This window comes from Erythrolamprus reginae, chromosome 8 (assembly GCF_031021105.1).
Source record: "Erythrolamprus reginae isolate rEryReg1 chromosome 8, rEryReg1.hap1, whole genome shotgun sequence".
NCBI lineage: Eukaryota > Metazoa > Chordata > Lepidosauria > Squamata > Dipsadidae > Erythrolamprus > Erythrolamprus reginae.
Window position 1 is genome coordinate 4,117,006 of NC_091957.1, and position 16,726 is coordinate 4,133,731.

A 16,726-nucleotide genomic window follows, 5' to 3' on the forward strand; every position below is an offset into this window, starting at 1 on the left:
CCAGCAGACGTGGTTGGTCAATCCACAGTCACTGAATGTAAACATGCCTGGGATAAACATAGATCCATTCAAAGATAAAATACAGGAAATAGTATAAGGGTAGACTAGATGGACCAGGAGGTCTTTTTCTGCCGTCAGTCTTCTATACTTCTATGTTTCTATGTTTCTATGTTTATGTAGGATAAGAAACCCGAATATGCCAAGACCGTCATACTTCAGATCGTGCAGAACGCGGCCATGAGAGCCATCGTGGGGCTTCCAAGATCTGTCCACGTTTCACCCACACTCCCCATCCTGCACTGGCTGCTGATCAGTTTCCGGTCACAATTCAAAGTATTGGCTATGACCTATAAAGCCCTACATGGCATCAGACCAGAATATCTCCGAGACCGCCTCCTGCCGCACGAATCCCAGCAACTGGTTAGGTCCCACAGAGTTGGCTTTCTCTGGGTCCCATCGACCAAACAATGTCGGCTGGCGGGACCCAGGGGAAGAGCCTTCTCTGTGGCTGCCCCAGCCCTCTGGAATCAACTCCCTCCGGAGATTCGAATAGCCCCCACCGTCCTCGCAGTCTCAGGAATCAAGCTATTTCATTGATGCACTTTATTCTCACTGTCACCAAAATTTCTTTTTAGTTCTTGGTTGGTAATAATAATAACAACAACAACAGCAACAGTAACAGCAACAACAGAGTTGGAAGGGACCTTGGAGGTCTTCTAGTCCAACCCCCTGCTTGGGCAGAAAACCCTACACTACTTCAGACAGATGGTTATCCAACATCTGCTTAAAAACGCCCCGTGTTGGAGCATTCACAACTTCTGGAGGCAAGCTGTTCCACGGATCAACCGTTCTGACTGTCAGGAAATTTCTCCTTAGTTCTAAGTTGCTTCTCTCACAGAAGCAAAACCACGCTGGGATTCGCATGCACGCATGCAAGCTAACCAAATTTGCGTGCGCAATGCGCCGGTAGTAGCGATAATTGAAATCCGCCTTTTCCTAAGTGTGAGCCCAATCAACATTTTACAACTTAACCCAGTGAGTGAGACCAACCGCCGTCTTGAACATCAAAGCTACGCTCGATAAGAAAAACTCTTTCATCTTCTCAAAGCCGCAGTTCTTATCACTGAAAACCCCAATCTCCCTTCGTACAAGTTTCAAAATCCAGATCGTATAACTTGAGTTTCCTGATAAGATCGCCAACTCATATCCAACGACCTAAGCGCTAGAGGCCACTGTAACAACATTGCCAAAAATAGCAATAAGAGTTGTTAATCTAATCTTAGGCAGCTTCCTCCCTGGCAATATTGCACTGCTAACCAGAGCTTGCAACACATTTGCTAGACCCATTCTGGAATACAACTCGCCTGTCTAGAACCCGCATTGCATATCAGACATTAATGCAATCGAGAGAGTCCAGAAATATTTCACAAGAAGAGTCCGTCGCTCCTCCGCTCGCAACAAAATACCTTATTCCACCAGACTTGAAATACAGTGGTACCTCTACTTAAGAACGCCTCTACTCAAGATCTTTTCTAGATAATAACCGGGTGTTCAAGATTTTTTTTGCCTCTACTTAAGAACCATTTTCTACTTAAGAACCCGAGCCTGGAAAAATTTCCCAGGAAATTTGAGAGCGGCACCGAAGGCCCAGCCAGTTTCCTGCCATTCCCCCTTTAATCCCGGACATCTCGGGCTTTTCTGGGCTGCCAGAGGAGCCTTTCGGTGGCGCTTAAGGAGGCTTTGGCAATCCAGAGCGAACAAAGCATTTTCCTTTCTCTGGGCGCTTGGAGAGGGAATACTGTAAACCTCTGCCAGTGCCCAGAGAAAAAAAATGCTTCCTTCATTCTGGGCAGCGACTGTCCTCCTCCTCTTCTTCTTCCTCCTCCTCCCACCCAAATTCCGAGCTTTTATTTCTTTCCTAATGGGTCTGCACACATTATTTGCTTTTACATTGATTCCTATGGGAAAAATTGCTTCTACTTACAAACTTTTCTACTTAAGAACCTGGTCACAGAACAAATTAAATTCTTAAGTAGAGGTACCACTGTACTGTGATTAGATAATTTATTATTATTATTATTATTATTATTATTATTATTATTATTATTATTATTATTCATTGGATTTGTATGCCGCCCGTCTCCGCAGACTCGGGGCAGCTAACAACAATGATAAAAAAACAACAGGTAACAATCCAATTTAATAAAACAACTAAACACCTTTATTATAAAAACCAAACATACACACAAACATACCATGCATAACTTGTAATAGCCTAGGGGGAAGGAATATCTTAACTCCCCCATGCCTGGCGACAAAGGTGGGTCTCGAGTAATTTGCGAAAGACAAGGAGGGTGGGGGCCGTTCTAATCTCTGGGGGGAGTTGATTCCAGAGGGCCGGGGCCACCACAGAGAAGGCTCTTCCCCTGGGGTCTGTTTGGTCGACAGGACCCGGAGAATTTACAACTACATTGCCTCCGATCTGCTCTTAAGGTATACTGTTCAAAAAAATAAAGGGAACCCTTCAACAACACAATATAACTCCAAGTAAATCAAACTTCTGTGAAATCAAACTGTCCACTTAGAAAGCAACACTGATAGACAACCAATTTCACATGTTGTCAGCACATTCCACCTTGCACAGGACAAAGTATTCAAAGAGAATATTTCATTCATTCAGATCTAGGATGTGGGCTTATATTTAAGATCTTTACTGTCAGTATATATAAAAAAATTAAGTTTCTAAACTTAAACCCCCCAAATCTTCAACCTTAGATTGTCTACAGTCGACCTCTCCCTGTTTCTAAGAGGTCTGTAAGGGGCGTGCATAAGCGCACCATTGTGCCTACCATCCTTGCCCTACTGTCTTCTTTTATCGTTACTTTTTATTGATGTTATGTTTATTCAGACGACTGCTATGCTATACATGTTTGACAAATAAATGAAATAAAATAAACCTCCCCACCGAGGCCCTGCTACACTCACCAGCAGGAGGGTCTTCTGTAGCCTGGCCAGACAGGTCCATAATATGACATTCCCGTTTCCTTTGTCGGACAAACGGCTGGATGGTGGGGGGGAGGGTTTCGGACCGTCCGTCTTTCTGCTCCCTTGCTTGATCAAGCCTGGTAGATGGCCACATGCAAATATACTGAGGGCGCTTCAGCGATGGACAGACAGGTTCTCTCGTTTGCATATCTGTCGTAGAGATAAAAAGTCCAAAGGGGAAAAAAAAGAATGACCAAACGTGAAGCAAGAGAAAAAACGGAAACTATGATTTTAGAGATAAGATTTGTTTATTGCAGCCTGAAATACAGCTGCAGGAACTGGGTAAATATCTAGTTGGATGCAAAGAAGGACCAGGGGAGACAGGATAGCGGTCTTCCAATATCTCAGAGGTTGCCACAAAGAAGAAGGAGTCAAGCTATTCTCCAAAGCACCTGAGGGTAGAACAAGAAGCAATGGGTGCTTCTTGCAATTAAATTATGGGTGTGACACCCTCTTCTTTGGAGCAACCCCTGAGATATTGGAAGACGCAAGCAATATTGGAGATTATTATTATTATTATTATTATTATTATTATTATTATTATTATTAATTAGATTTGTATGCCGCCCCTCTCTGAAGACTCAGAGCAGCTCACAACAGATATTGGAAGACACAAGCAATATTGGAGATGATTATTATTATTATTATTATTTATTAGATTTGTATGCCGCCCATCTCCGAAGACTCGGAGCAGCTCACAACAGATATTGGAAGACGCAAGCAATATTGGAGCCTATTGGAAGACGCAAGCAATTTAGAACTCAGTGGAATTTCCTGACAATGAGGGCAATTAACCAATGGAACAGCTTGCCTCCAGAAGTTGTGAATCCTACAACAATGGGAGTTTTTAAGAAGATGTTAGATAACCATTTGTCTGAAGTGGTGTAGGGTTTCCTACCTAAGGAGGGGGTTGGACTAGAAGACCTCCAAGGTCCCTTCCAGATGTGTTGTTGTTGTTATTGTTGTTGTTGTTGTTATTGTTGTTATTATTATTATTATTATTATTATTATTATTATTATTATTATTATTATTAACAACTTTGGGACAAACATGACCCGAATGGCTTGAGGTGAAGGAGCTGCAGAAAGAGGAGAAGGAGAGAAAGGACGAAGGAGAAGCAGAACGGAGGAAGGAGAGACCGAAGGGCAAGAACTACCTGCTGAAATTCTTACTTTTGCAACTCTGTCTCTCTCTCTCCATGTTCTCTCCCTACAATCATTTGCATCCCAATTTTTTCGGGATCGTGCCTAACCCTGGAGTAATATTTAGCAGCAACCATCCGATGGGAGGGGCTTTCCCTGAGCTCGCTAAGAGAAACTGCTTTGCATGCATGATTATCCATGCAGAACCTGTCAAACAGGACTGGCCAGATCAAACAATGGGTGGATGGTCTGCGGTATCTTAGCTTGGTGTCCAGCTGCGTTTGCCGCACGACAGCAAAGCTGGGAAGGCAAGAAATTTAGGGATTATGTTTTATTTATTTATTTATTTATTTATTGGATTTGTATGCCACCCCTCTCTGTAGACTCGGGGCGGCTAACAACAGCAATAAAAACAGCATGTAAATCCAATATTAAAGCAGCTAAAAAAAACCTTATTTCTAAAAACTACATACATACAAACAATCATATCATGCATAAATTGTAAAGGCCTAGGGGGAAAGAATATCTCAGTTCCCCCATGCCTGACAGCAGAGGTGGGTTTTTAGGAGCTTACGAAAGGCGAGGAGGGTGGGGGCAATTCTAATCTCCGGGGGGGAGTTGGTCCCAGAGGGTCGGGGCCACCACAGAGAAGGCTCTTCCCCTGGGTCCCGCCAAACGACATTGTTTAGTCGACGGGACCCGGAGAAGGCCAGCTCCGTGGGACCTAACTGGTCGCTGGGATTCGTGCGGCAGAAGGCGGTCTCGCAGGTATCCTGGTCCGGTGCCATGAAGGGCTTTATAGGTCATAACCAACACTTTGAATTGTGACCGGAAACTGATCGGCAACCAGTGCAGACTGCGGAGTGTTGGTGTAACATGGGCACATTTGGAAAAGCCCATGATAGCTCTTGCAGCTGCATTCTGCACGATCTGAAGTTTCCGAACACTTTTCAAAGGTAGCTCCATGTAGAGAGCGTTACAGTAGTCGAGCCTTGATGTGATGAGGGCATGAGTGACTGTGAGCAGTGACTCCTGGTCCAAATAGGGCCACAACTGGTGCAACTTTTTTTTTTCTACTGTGGTTCCCCAAGGAACTAGGTTTGCAGGCAAGAGGCCTTCGCATACTTATTAAAAATTTTATTTATTGATTGATTTTGTCCAATACACAATGAGGGTTTTAGTGGGTCTACACATAGTAAAATACATGAATATGGTTATAGAGGAGATACTCATAGTAAAATATATCTAAGAAAGAATAGAAGATATAGTAATAGAACATATCAATGAAAGAATAGAAGAAGAGATATAGGAATAGAAGAAAGGTATAGGAGATATAGGAGAGCAATAGGACAGGGGACGGAAGGCACTCTAGTGCACTTGTACTCACCCCTTACTGACCTCTTAGGAATCTGGGGAGGTCAACCGTAGATAATCTAAGGGTAAAGTGTTGGGGGTTTGGGGATGACACTATGGAATCAGGTAATGAGTTCCACGCTTCGACAACTCGGTTACTGAAGTCATATTTTTTACAGTCAAGTTTGGAGCAGTTAATATTAAGTTTAAATCTGTTGTGTGCTCTTGTGTTGTTGTGCTTGAAGCTGAAGTAGTCACCGACAGGCAGGACGTTGCAGCATATGATCTTGTGGGCAATACTTAGATCTTGTTTAAGGCGTCTTAGTTCTAAACTAAAGGCACTCTAGTGCACTTGTACTAGTGCATACTGTTCGATAAGAGGTGGCTTCTCGAATACAGTGGTTAAATCACCTTCCCTTCCCTACCGGTTTGAAAGTGTGCAATTTGCAAGCTTTTTCACCCTCTGCACATGCTCAGAAAGCTTTGTTGTTCCTTGTCTGGCCCTCGGGTGCCTTGGAAAATAGTTTGGTCTCCTCCTCTCTGGGGCAGCCCCTGAGATATTTCAGACGGATGATAATCCAACATCTTCTTAAAAACATCTAGTGTTGGAGCATCCACAACTTCTGGAGGCAAGTTAATTGTTCTCACTGTCAGGAAATTTGTCTGCTTAATTGTTCTCACTATCAGGAAATTTCTCCTTAGTTCTAAGTTGCTTCTCTCCTTGTTTAGTTTCCACCTATTGCTTCTTGTTCTATTTTCAGATGCTTTGGAGAATAGATTGACTCCCTCTTCTTTGTGGCAACCCCTGAGATATTGGAAGGCTGCTATCCTGTCTCCCCTGGTCCTTCTTTTCATTAAAATAGCCATGCCCAGTTCCTGCAACTGTTCTTCATGTATTTTAGCCTCCAGTCCCCTAGTCATCTTTGTTGCTCTTCTCTGCACTCTTTCTAGAGCAGTATTTCTCAACCTTGGCAACTTGGAAATATTTGGACTTCAATTCCCAGAATCCCCCAGCCAGCGAATGCTGGCTGGGGAATTCTGGGAGTTGAAGTCCAAATATCTCCAAGTTGCCAAGGTTGGGAAACACTGTTCTAGAGTCTCAACATCTTTTTTATAGTATGGTGACCAAAACTGGATGCAGGAGTGATCTTACTAAGGCTTTATGGAGTGGTATTAGTACATCCCTTGATCCTGATTGTATTCCGCTGTTAATGCAATTAATAGATAGCATAGCTGCAGCCGTGTTTCGAAATGGCATCTGAAAATGATGTATATTATAAGCAGTGTGTCGTCATTGAATTTCTCACTGCGGAAAAAGAAACTCTTGGGAACATTCACAAACGTTTGTCTAGAGTTTATGGAGAATCTGCAGTCGACAGAAGTACGGTTAGTCGCTGGGCACAGAGGGTGAGGCCACTGCAGTGCAGAAATGGCTTTGTGACCAGAACAAGGAGTGATACCAACAGGGCATACACACCCTTGTGTCTCACAGAAGGAAGGCCATAGAACGGGACGGAGATTACGTGGAAAAATAGGGAGTGTAGAAGAAACATCCTTCTTTCTTGTGTGTAAGTTTCATTGTGTTCAATAAATAATTGTTGGGAGAAATAAATGTGGTGCATTACTTTCTGGACGACCCTCGGATGTGTGTTTTCTTACCTAGGTATAGGATTTTACTTTTCTCTGCATTGAATTTCATTTTATTATATTGGACGTAAATAGAGATATAGGAATGATTAGGAATATGGATTAAGGTACTGTCTTTGAGATATGTTTGTAAGGTACATGCATTGCCATATGTGAAAATATACTGCTCAAAAAATAAAGGTAACACTCAAAGAACACATCCTAGCAAAGAACACTCAAAGAACACATCCAAGCAGGAAGAGGGAGATTCTGATCCCCTTATATAGAGCGCTGGTGAGACCACATTTGGAATAACACTGTGTTCAGTTCTGGAGACCTCACCTACAAAAAGAGATGGATAAAATTGAACGGGTCCCAAGATGGGCTACAAGAATGGTGGAAGGTCTTAAGCATAAAACGTATCAGGAAAGACTTCATGAACTCAATCTGTATAGTCTGGAGGACAGAAGGAAAAGGGGGGGACATGATCGAAACATTTAAATATGTTAAAGGGTTCAATAAGGGCTCAGGAGGGAAGTGTTTTTCATAGGAAGGTGAACGCAAGAACAAGGGGACACAATCTGAAGTTAGTTGGGGGAAAGATCAAAAGCAACGTGAGGAAATATTATTTCACTGAAAGAGTAGTAGATCCTTGGAACAAACTTCCAGCAGACATGGTTGGTAAATCCACAGTAACTGAATTTAAACATGCCAGGGATAAACATATATCCATTATAAGATAAAATACAGGAAATAGTATAAGGGCAGACTAGATGGACCATGAGGTCTTTTTCTGCCGTCAGTCTTCTATGTTTCTATGTTTCTGTTTCTACATGTGAATGAATACTTTGTTCTGTGCAAAGTTGAATGTGCACAGCAGCATGTGAAATTGATTGTCAATCAGTGTTGCTTCCTAAGCGGATAGTTTGATTTCGCAGAAGTTTTATTTACTTTCAAGTTATATTGTGTTGTTTAAGTGTTCCCTTTATTTTTTTGAGCAGTGTATAAAAACCTTTTTACAAAAAGTCCACAAAAACCCATCACGTTCAGAATTATGAAGCTCACAGGCATATAATTGGTGGAAAAAAGAAAAATCCAACATAGATGAATTCTGAAAACTGTGATTGTCTCACCTTACAATTCTTCCTCCACTTGGAATCCAGGACCCCCCAAAAATATCTTGAAGGTTCTAAGTCAGAACTCAACAGAGATGGCCATGGCCCAGCACGACTTGTGAACCGAGTCGTGTTTCAAAGCAACATGGAATTAATGGTTTGGTGCACATTTATATTTGCTGCCGATACTGTATTCAGCCTGTTGAGGTCAGCAATAAAGGGCTCCAGCCCAGCTGCCTTCTCCGGAAAGGAAACGGAAATTTGCAAAAGATTTGCAAAGGAAAAGGAAATGTTAGGTCCTGGGATAACATTTAAGGCACTTTTTAAACAGTCAGCATCTTTTTGTTTTAACACTGGCAAGGCTAGTGGTGTTAAGGCACCAGGCAGGAGATTGTGAGTTCTAGTCCTGGTTTAGGGGAGAGAGCTGGCTGGGTGACTTTTGCCCACCCATTCTCAGACCAACCCTTCTTGTTGTGAAAAATAGAAAGAGGAAAGTTTATTGAATTTTTGTTGCTTTGTGAAATTAATAAAAGGCAAAATGCAAATAACGGCATGCATAATTTTTGAATTGTGTCCTTACAAGATGGCCAGAAAGCCTGACAGATAAGATATAGATTAGATAGATAAGATAGAGATTATATATATAAGATATAGATGATTAGATATGATAGATAAGATAGATGATATAGAGAATGGTTCTGAAGACCTCACCTACAAAAAGATATGGATAAAATTGAAAGGGTCCAAAGACGGGCTACAAAAATGGTGGAAGATCTTAAGCATAAAACTGATCAGGAAAGACTTCATGGACTCAATCTGTATAGTCTGGAGGACAGAAGGGAAAGGGGGGACACGATCGAAACATTTAAATACGTTAAAGGGTTAAATAAAGGTTCAAGAGGGAAGTGTTTTTAATAGGAAAGTGAACCCAAGAACAAGGGGGCACAATCTGAGGTTAGTTGGGGGAAAGATCAGAAGCAAGGTGAGAAAATATTATTTTACTGAAAGAGTAGATGCTTGGAACAAACTTCCAGCAGACGTGGTTGGTAAATCCAGTCACTGATTTAAACATGCCTGGGATAAACATAGATCCACCCTAAAATAAAATACAGGAAATAGTATAAGGGCAGACTAGATGGACCAGGAGGTCTTTTTCTACCGTCAATCTTCTATGTTTCTATAATAGGTAAGATATAGATTGGATAGATAATGATATGGTAGATAAGAGATAAGATAGATCAGACAGATTAGATATCTATATCCATCCATCCATAGAGATAAGAGTTAGACATGTTCACTTTAAATCACTTAGAAAAATACAGGCAAAATAAAAATTGAGTAATTTTTAAAAATGCTCCAAAATTGTGTATATCTTAGACATACACTGTCAAAATATAGAATATCCCTGTTGCATTGCAATGTCCCCTGTAAGCGACAAAGAGACTAATAATCTTTTGAAACCAGAAGTCACTTGTATGATTCAACTCTGGTGTGTTTTTTCTTTCTTGTTCTGTGTTTTTTCTTCCCTTAGGTTCGCTATTGTATGCAAAATCTTAGTTAAGTATAATTAAAGCTGGGACCCAGCCGTACAAATTCCTTTTTGATATATGACGCCACTCTCGAGGCCACTTTAAGCAGTCGGCAGGGACTGGTTGAAAAAATGCTTCGTGCTGTCCGCAAGAGGAAGAAGGAAGGAGGAACTTGTTTGGAATATGAGGTTTTAGCTGCTTGTGGTCAGCGAATAGGAACAACATCTTTCAGCTGTGGCGAGGGGGGCGTTTGCCCAGGTTCGCCTGGTGCACCAGTTGCGGCCCTATCTGGACCGGGACTCATTGCTCACAGTCACTCATGCCCTCATCACCTCGAGGTTCGACTACTGTAATGCTCTCTACATGGGGCTACCTTTGAAAAGTGTTCGGAAACTTCAGATCGTGCAAAATGCAGCTGCGAGAGCAGTCATGGGCCTACCTAGGTATGCCCATGTTTCACCATCACTCCGCAGTCTGCATTGGCTGCCGATCAATTTCCGGTCACAATTCAAAGTGTTGGTTATGACCTTTAAAGCCCTTCATGGCATTGGACCAGAATATCTCCGAGACCGCCTCCTGCCGCACGAATCCCAGCGACCGATTAGGTCCCACAGAGTGGGCCTTCTCCGGGTCCCGTCAACTAAACAATGTCGGTTGGCGGGCCCCAGGGGAAGAGCCTTCTCTGTGGCGGCCCCGGCCCTCTGGAACCAACTCCCCCCGGAGATTAGAACTGCCCCTACTCTTCCTGCCTTCCGTAAACTCCTTAAAACCCACCTTTGCCGTCAGGCATGGGGGAACTGAAACATCTCCCCCTGGGCACGTTTAATTTATGCATGGTATGTCTGTGTGTATGACTGTTAGTATATGGGTTTTTTAAATATTTAAATATTTTAAATTTGTCTGATTGCTTATGATTTGTTTTTACATGTTGTGAGCCGCCCCGAGTCTTCGGAGAGGGGCGGCATACAAATCTAAGTAATAAATAAATAATAATAAATAAATAAATAAATAATAAACTCAAGTTGGAAAAGAAGAGGAAACGGGGGTCATTTGAAATCAGGGGCAACGAAGAAGCAGAAAAGAACTGGGAGGATTATTAACGTTTCCAGTTTAGTCTAGTGGTCAAGGGTCAAGGGATGGAAAATTCATTGTGAGGATGCTGAATATTAATTTTGAAGGTCCTGCTTGTTCTACAGATGGAGCCTTGCCTTTTCAAGAGGCTTCACAAGGCACGATTTGAGGACAAGACGGAGGAATACTGGCATCGCAGGCCATTGTGCTTGCCATGAGTCTGAGTGAAGGGGAATTGGAACCAGGGGAACCATCAGAGACTGCAGAACCCCCAGTCTGACTCAGAGGACGATGGGGACTTTGAGGACCCTCTCTTAGATGCCAGAGTCAGAAGAATGAGGGCCAGGCATGAATATTTCTCTAGAAAGGGGTTCTAGACATCGATTAGATCTATGAGACATTCAGCCACATCTTGTATTTATAGGACAGGCTAATGAGATGTGGCAAGCAACGTTCATCATGAAGACGGTAGACTGCTTCCGATTCCATGGATTTTGGTTCCGGCTTTTACAGAAGCTGGTTAAGCGCCGAACAGTGAGTAAAGTGAAAAATGCGAGAGACAATTCATTAGGGAAGATTTATGCCTCTGGCTGGCTGGAATCCCGGATTATCTATACTCATTAGACGGGAACGCGGTCAATGCCTGAGAATTCACTTATTTCTTGTAAATAATAATGCTTTGGACTCGATCAATGCTTCTAGTATGTGTGGGTTTGCTTTTTAATCATTGATCCAGACAGACAGAACATCATCTCCCATTAAAAATCTATCAAGACGAGATGAACATAAGAACGTAAGAGTCGTGCTGAATCGGGCCAAAGCCCATCGAGTCCAGCATTCTGTGTCACACCAATTGTCCATGGGGATCTTGAGCAGAAAGAGAAGGCAAGACCCGTTTACCTGGACCCCCAACAAATGGGACACAAGGGAACCCTGCCTGCCTCAACCAAAATAGAGGCGGCACTTGGACATCCGTTTCAATAACCACCGATGAATCTGTCTAATCCTGCCTTGAAAGTATCAAGGCTGACAGCTGTCACGACCTCTTCTGGAAGTGAATTCCATAGACCAATGACCCTCTGGGTGAAGAAATATTTCCCTTGATTTGTCCTCACTTTCTTACAGTACCTACAAGCTTTAGGGAGTGCCCCCATCATCCTAGTATTGTGGGATAGAAAAAATAATTTTTCTCTATCCACCTTTTCTATCCCATGTATTTTATACACTTCAATCGTCATCCCTTAAATCAGTGTTTTTCAACCAGTGTGCCGCGGCACACTTGTGTGCCGTGAGACATGGTCAGGTGTGCCGCGAAGCTCAGAGAAAGAAAGCAAGAGAGAAAGAAAGCAAGAGAGAGAGTGAGTGAGAGAGAACAAGAGAGAGAGAGAAAGCAAAAGAGAAAGAGAACAAGAGAAAGAAAGCAAGAGAGAGAAAGAGAGAAAGCAATAGAGAGAAAGAGATGGAGGGAAGGAGAGAAAGACAGAGAGGTAGGGAGGGAGGGAGATAGAAAGAGAGCAAAAAAGAGAGGAAGGAAGAGAAATAAAGAGGGATGGAGAGCGAAAGGAGAGAAAGAGGGAGGGAGAGAAATAGAGCGAAAGGGAGCGAAAGGGAGGAAGAGAGAGAGAAAAATTTTTTGTCCAAACTTTTTTTAGTCCCCACCCTCCCCCTGCTCAATGTGCCCCAGGGTTTCGTAAATGTAAAAAATGTGCCGCGGCTCAAAAAAGGTTGAAAATCACTGCCTTAAATGCCGTCTTTCAAGGCTGAAGAGACCAAGGCGTTGCAACCTGGTTTTATAAGGAAGGGGCTCCATTTCCTTGATCATTGTTGTGGCCCCTTTTTTTGCACCTTTTCCAGTTCCATTATATGAAACACACTGGTCATCACCCCTCCTTTCAAATCTTCCGCCGATCAGACAGAGAAGACCAAGACTTCAATCATCGCTGGATTCTCCTTGACTACCTAACTCATCGATGCCCCGATGGCAAACCCCTGCAGTTGTTAAAAAGGGTTAAATAAAACCTGGCTTCTCCATCTGATTTTGCCTTGTAGGAAAGTTGCAGAAAGTGATTGAATGGCCCCAGAACACTGCCAACACCGTAAACAGGAACCTGCTGCCGAGATCTGAATTTTGATCATGGGACCAACAGGGATGCTATGGGAGGGGAAAGAGCTATGTTGCTTTTTCAACTTTGAAGGTTACATAATTGTTAAGTCTTAGAAACATAGAAGATTGATGGCAGAAAAAGACCTCATGGTCTAGTCTGCCCTGATACTATTTCCTGTGTTTTATTTTAGGGTGGATCTATGTTTATCCCAGGCATGTTTAAATTCAGTTACTGTGGATTTACCAACCACGTCTGCTGGAAGTCTGCTCCACGCATCTACTCTTTCAGTAAAATAATATTTTCTCATGTTGCTTTTGATCTTTCCCCCAACTAACTTCAGACTGTGTCCCCTTGTTCTTGTGTTCACTTTCCTATTAAAAACACTTCCCTCCTGAACCTTATTTAACCCTTGAACATATTTAAATGTTTTGATCATGTCCCCCCTTTCCCTTCTATCCTCGACTATAAAGTCGAGGATAGAAGGGAAAGGGGGGACATGATCGAAACATTTAATTGGGTTAAAGGGTTAAATAAGGTTCAGGAGGGAAGTGTTTTTAATAGGAAAGTTGGGGTAAAGTCTTTCCTGATCAGTTTTATGCTTAAGGCCTTCCACCGTTTTTATAGCCCGTCTTTGGACCTGTTCAATTTGATCAATCTCTTTTTGTAGGTGAGGTCTCCAGAACTGGACACAGTATTCCCAATGTGGTCTCAACAGCGCTCTATACAGCGGGATCACAATCTCCCTCTTCCTGCTTGTTATACCTCTAGCTATGCAGCCAAGCATTCTACTTGCTTTCCCCACCGCCTGACCGCACAGTTCACCCATTTTGAGACTGTCAGATATCACGACCCTTAAATCCTTCTCTTCTGACGTTTTTGCTAGCACAGAACCGCCAATGCAATACTCAGATTGAGTAGAAGAGTAGTCGAAGACCTCCTGTGCTTATTATTCTGTGGCTGACCGTGACCTTTAATAACATTGTGGGACAAGGGAGAAACTCTTCCCACCCACCTTACCTATACAGGTGAGCAACCTTTCCACCTAGCTACCATCTTATCTTCAAGCCCAACCGTTGGTTCCCCCAAGAGACACCACCACAGCTTCCTTTCTTTTGTTGAAAAACTTTTTTTTTTAATGAGCCAAGTTCTTCTTCCACTGTCAACGCTCTTCAGGCCTTGACGGCGTATTTGCGAGGCGGGTAAAGCCGTTCTTTGCGTTGCTGTTTTTTGGTCTTCAGGCCTTCTTCGTGCTTATTTAGCCTCCTCCGCATGGCACGTGTCTTCTTGGGACGCAGGTCCAGCGGCTTGTATTTCTTGCCCTGTGGCCAAGAGTAAAAAAAGAGAAGTCAATACAGCCCGATAAATGTTTGGAAGCTTGGAACAAAATACAGTGATACCTTGTCTTACGAACCCCTCGTCATACAAACTTTTTGAGATACGAACCGGGGATTTAAGATTTTTTTGCCTCTTCTTCCGAACTATTTTTACCTTACAAACCCGCCCCCGGGATGCCCCGCCTCCGGACTTCCGGCCAGCCGAAGCGCCCGTTTTCGCGCTGGTGGGATTCCCCTGCAGCATCGCAAAATCCAGAGGTGGGGTTTCCCATGGAGGGGAGCCTCAGGGGAATCCCACCAGTGCGAAAACGGGCGCTTCGGCTGGCAAAAGGGGTGAATTTTGGGCTTGCACGCATTAATCGCTTTTCCATTGATTCCTATGGGAAACATTTTTTTGTCTTACAAACCTTTCACCTTACGAACCTTGTTCGTAAGACAAGTTATCACTGTGCAGGCCATAGTTCCCTCTAAGCTGAGCAGTGAGCAATCGCTCACTTAAAAATCATCATCAACTCAGAGTTTTCCAAACCTGCCCAGAAGCCGAGAGGGAAAGAGTGAGAGGGAAGGAGAGAGAGAGGAAGAGCAAGAAACAGATAGAAAAAAGAGAGGAAGGAAAAGAGAAAGAAAAAGAATGGGAGTAAGGAAGAGAGAAAGAAAATCAAAATCTAGTTTGAAACTAGCTCAACTATTTAAGTGGCATTTTGATATTGATAGAGTTGCCCTATTATGAGCTCACTGTTATAGACACACAGTACAGTATTTTATTTTGAAATTCTGAGGCAAAACAGGGTGGTTTTTTTTATTTATTTATTTGTTTGTTTGTTTATTTATTTAATATTTCTGTGCCGCCCAGTCCCGAAGGGACTGCCACTCAGACACTATACTTTTCCGCCCACCTCCAAAAAAAATTAGAGGGAACACTGGTGCAGGCCATAGTAGTGTGTGGGACTGAGCGTGGCAATGTCTATGATGAACCTCCCAGAGATTTAGCGATGGCTACCATTATGAGATTTGGAAGTTATTTTATCAATGGTTGGAGATTTTTTTTTTTAAAAAAGGGGGGTTGGAATTGAAGGTTAAAAATAAAAAAATATGTATTAGGATAAAAGAATAAAAAAAATAAAACAGTAGATCAGATTGTAAGAAACAAGAATAACAATGCAAAATGTGAATAAGGTATGAAGATAATGTTAAAAACGTTTAAATGTTGAGAATTTAAGGAAACAATAGAAATGAAAAGAAGGATAGAAAAGGAAAGAGGATGTCATACAGATTTGTAACACTGCAGATGGATGAAATGTATATTTTGTATTTGTAATAAAAAGTAAAAATAAAAACTATTAAAATAATCAATAGCTAGCCAGCCAGGTTCTTGAACAACACATCTTCTATACCAGTGTTTCCCAACCTTGGCAACTTGAAGATATTTGGACTTCAACTCCCAGAATTCCCCAGCCAGCATTCGCTGGCTGGGGAATTCTGGGAGTTGAAGTCCAAATATCTTCAAGTTGCCAAGGTTGGGAAACACTGTTCTATACATTGCAACATTACGAAGTGTCCTGATCCTTTGCATTGGGATCAGAAGAAATTGGCTTGATTGTCAATTTTGAACATCTGCTGCTGGATTTTTTATTAAAAAAATTATATTTGGGCCTCCCACAAACAGTGGCCTGGCCACTGTGGGAAAGGAAGGCTGTTATACGAATTAATTTTTTTTTAAAGCTTCTTTGTAACGGGCTGCTGCACGCACACCCATTGGTGTTCAATCATTTCAGACGCCCGGAATAAACTAAGAATGATGAATGGATCTGTTTAATATTTTATCTCGGTGTGCAAATCGTGTTAGACTTTGTGCTTGGCTTTGGATTGTTTTATACCGTGTGCTCTCAACGGCTTGTTATGTGGGATGTAAACACACATCAAAGGAAGCTCAGTTGTTTGTTTTAGATATTCCCATGGGTTCAAGGCAGGTCTAGCAGAGGGAATGCGGCGCCAGCGATCACACCCATGTTCTGTCTCGGCATAAGTACAGGTGGTCTTCGATTCACAACCATAATAGAAACATAGCAATAACTAAGCAATGTCGCCTGGCGGGACCCAGGGGAAGAGCCTTCTCTGTGGCGGCCCCGGCCCTCTGGAACCAACTCCCCCCAGAGATTAGAACTGCCCCCACCCTCCTTGCCTTTCGTAAACAACTTAAAACCCACCTCTGCCGCCAGGCATGGGGGAATTGAGATCCTCTTTCCCCCTAGGCCTTTACAATTCTATGCATGGTATGTATGTATCTATGTTTGGTTTTTATATTAATTGATTTTTAATCATCAATACCAAATTACTATTGTACACTGTTTTATTGTCGCTGTTAGCCGCCCCGAGTCTCTGGAGAGGGGCGGCATACAAATCCA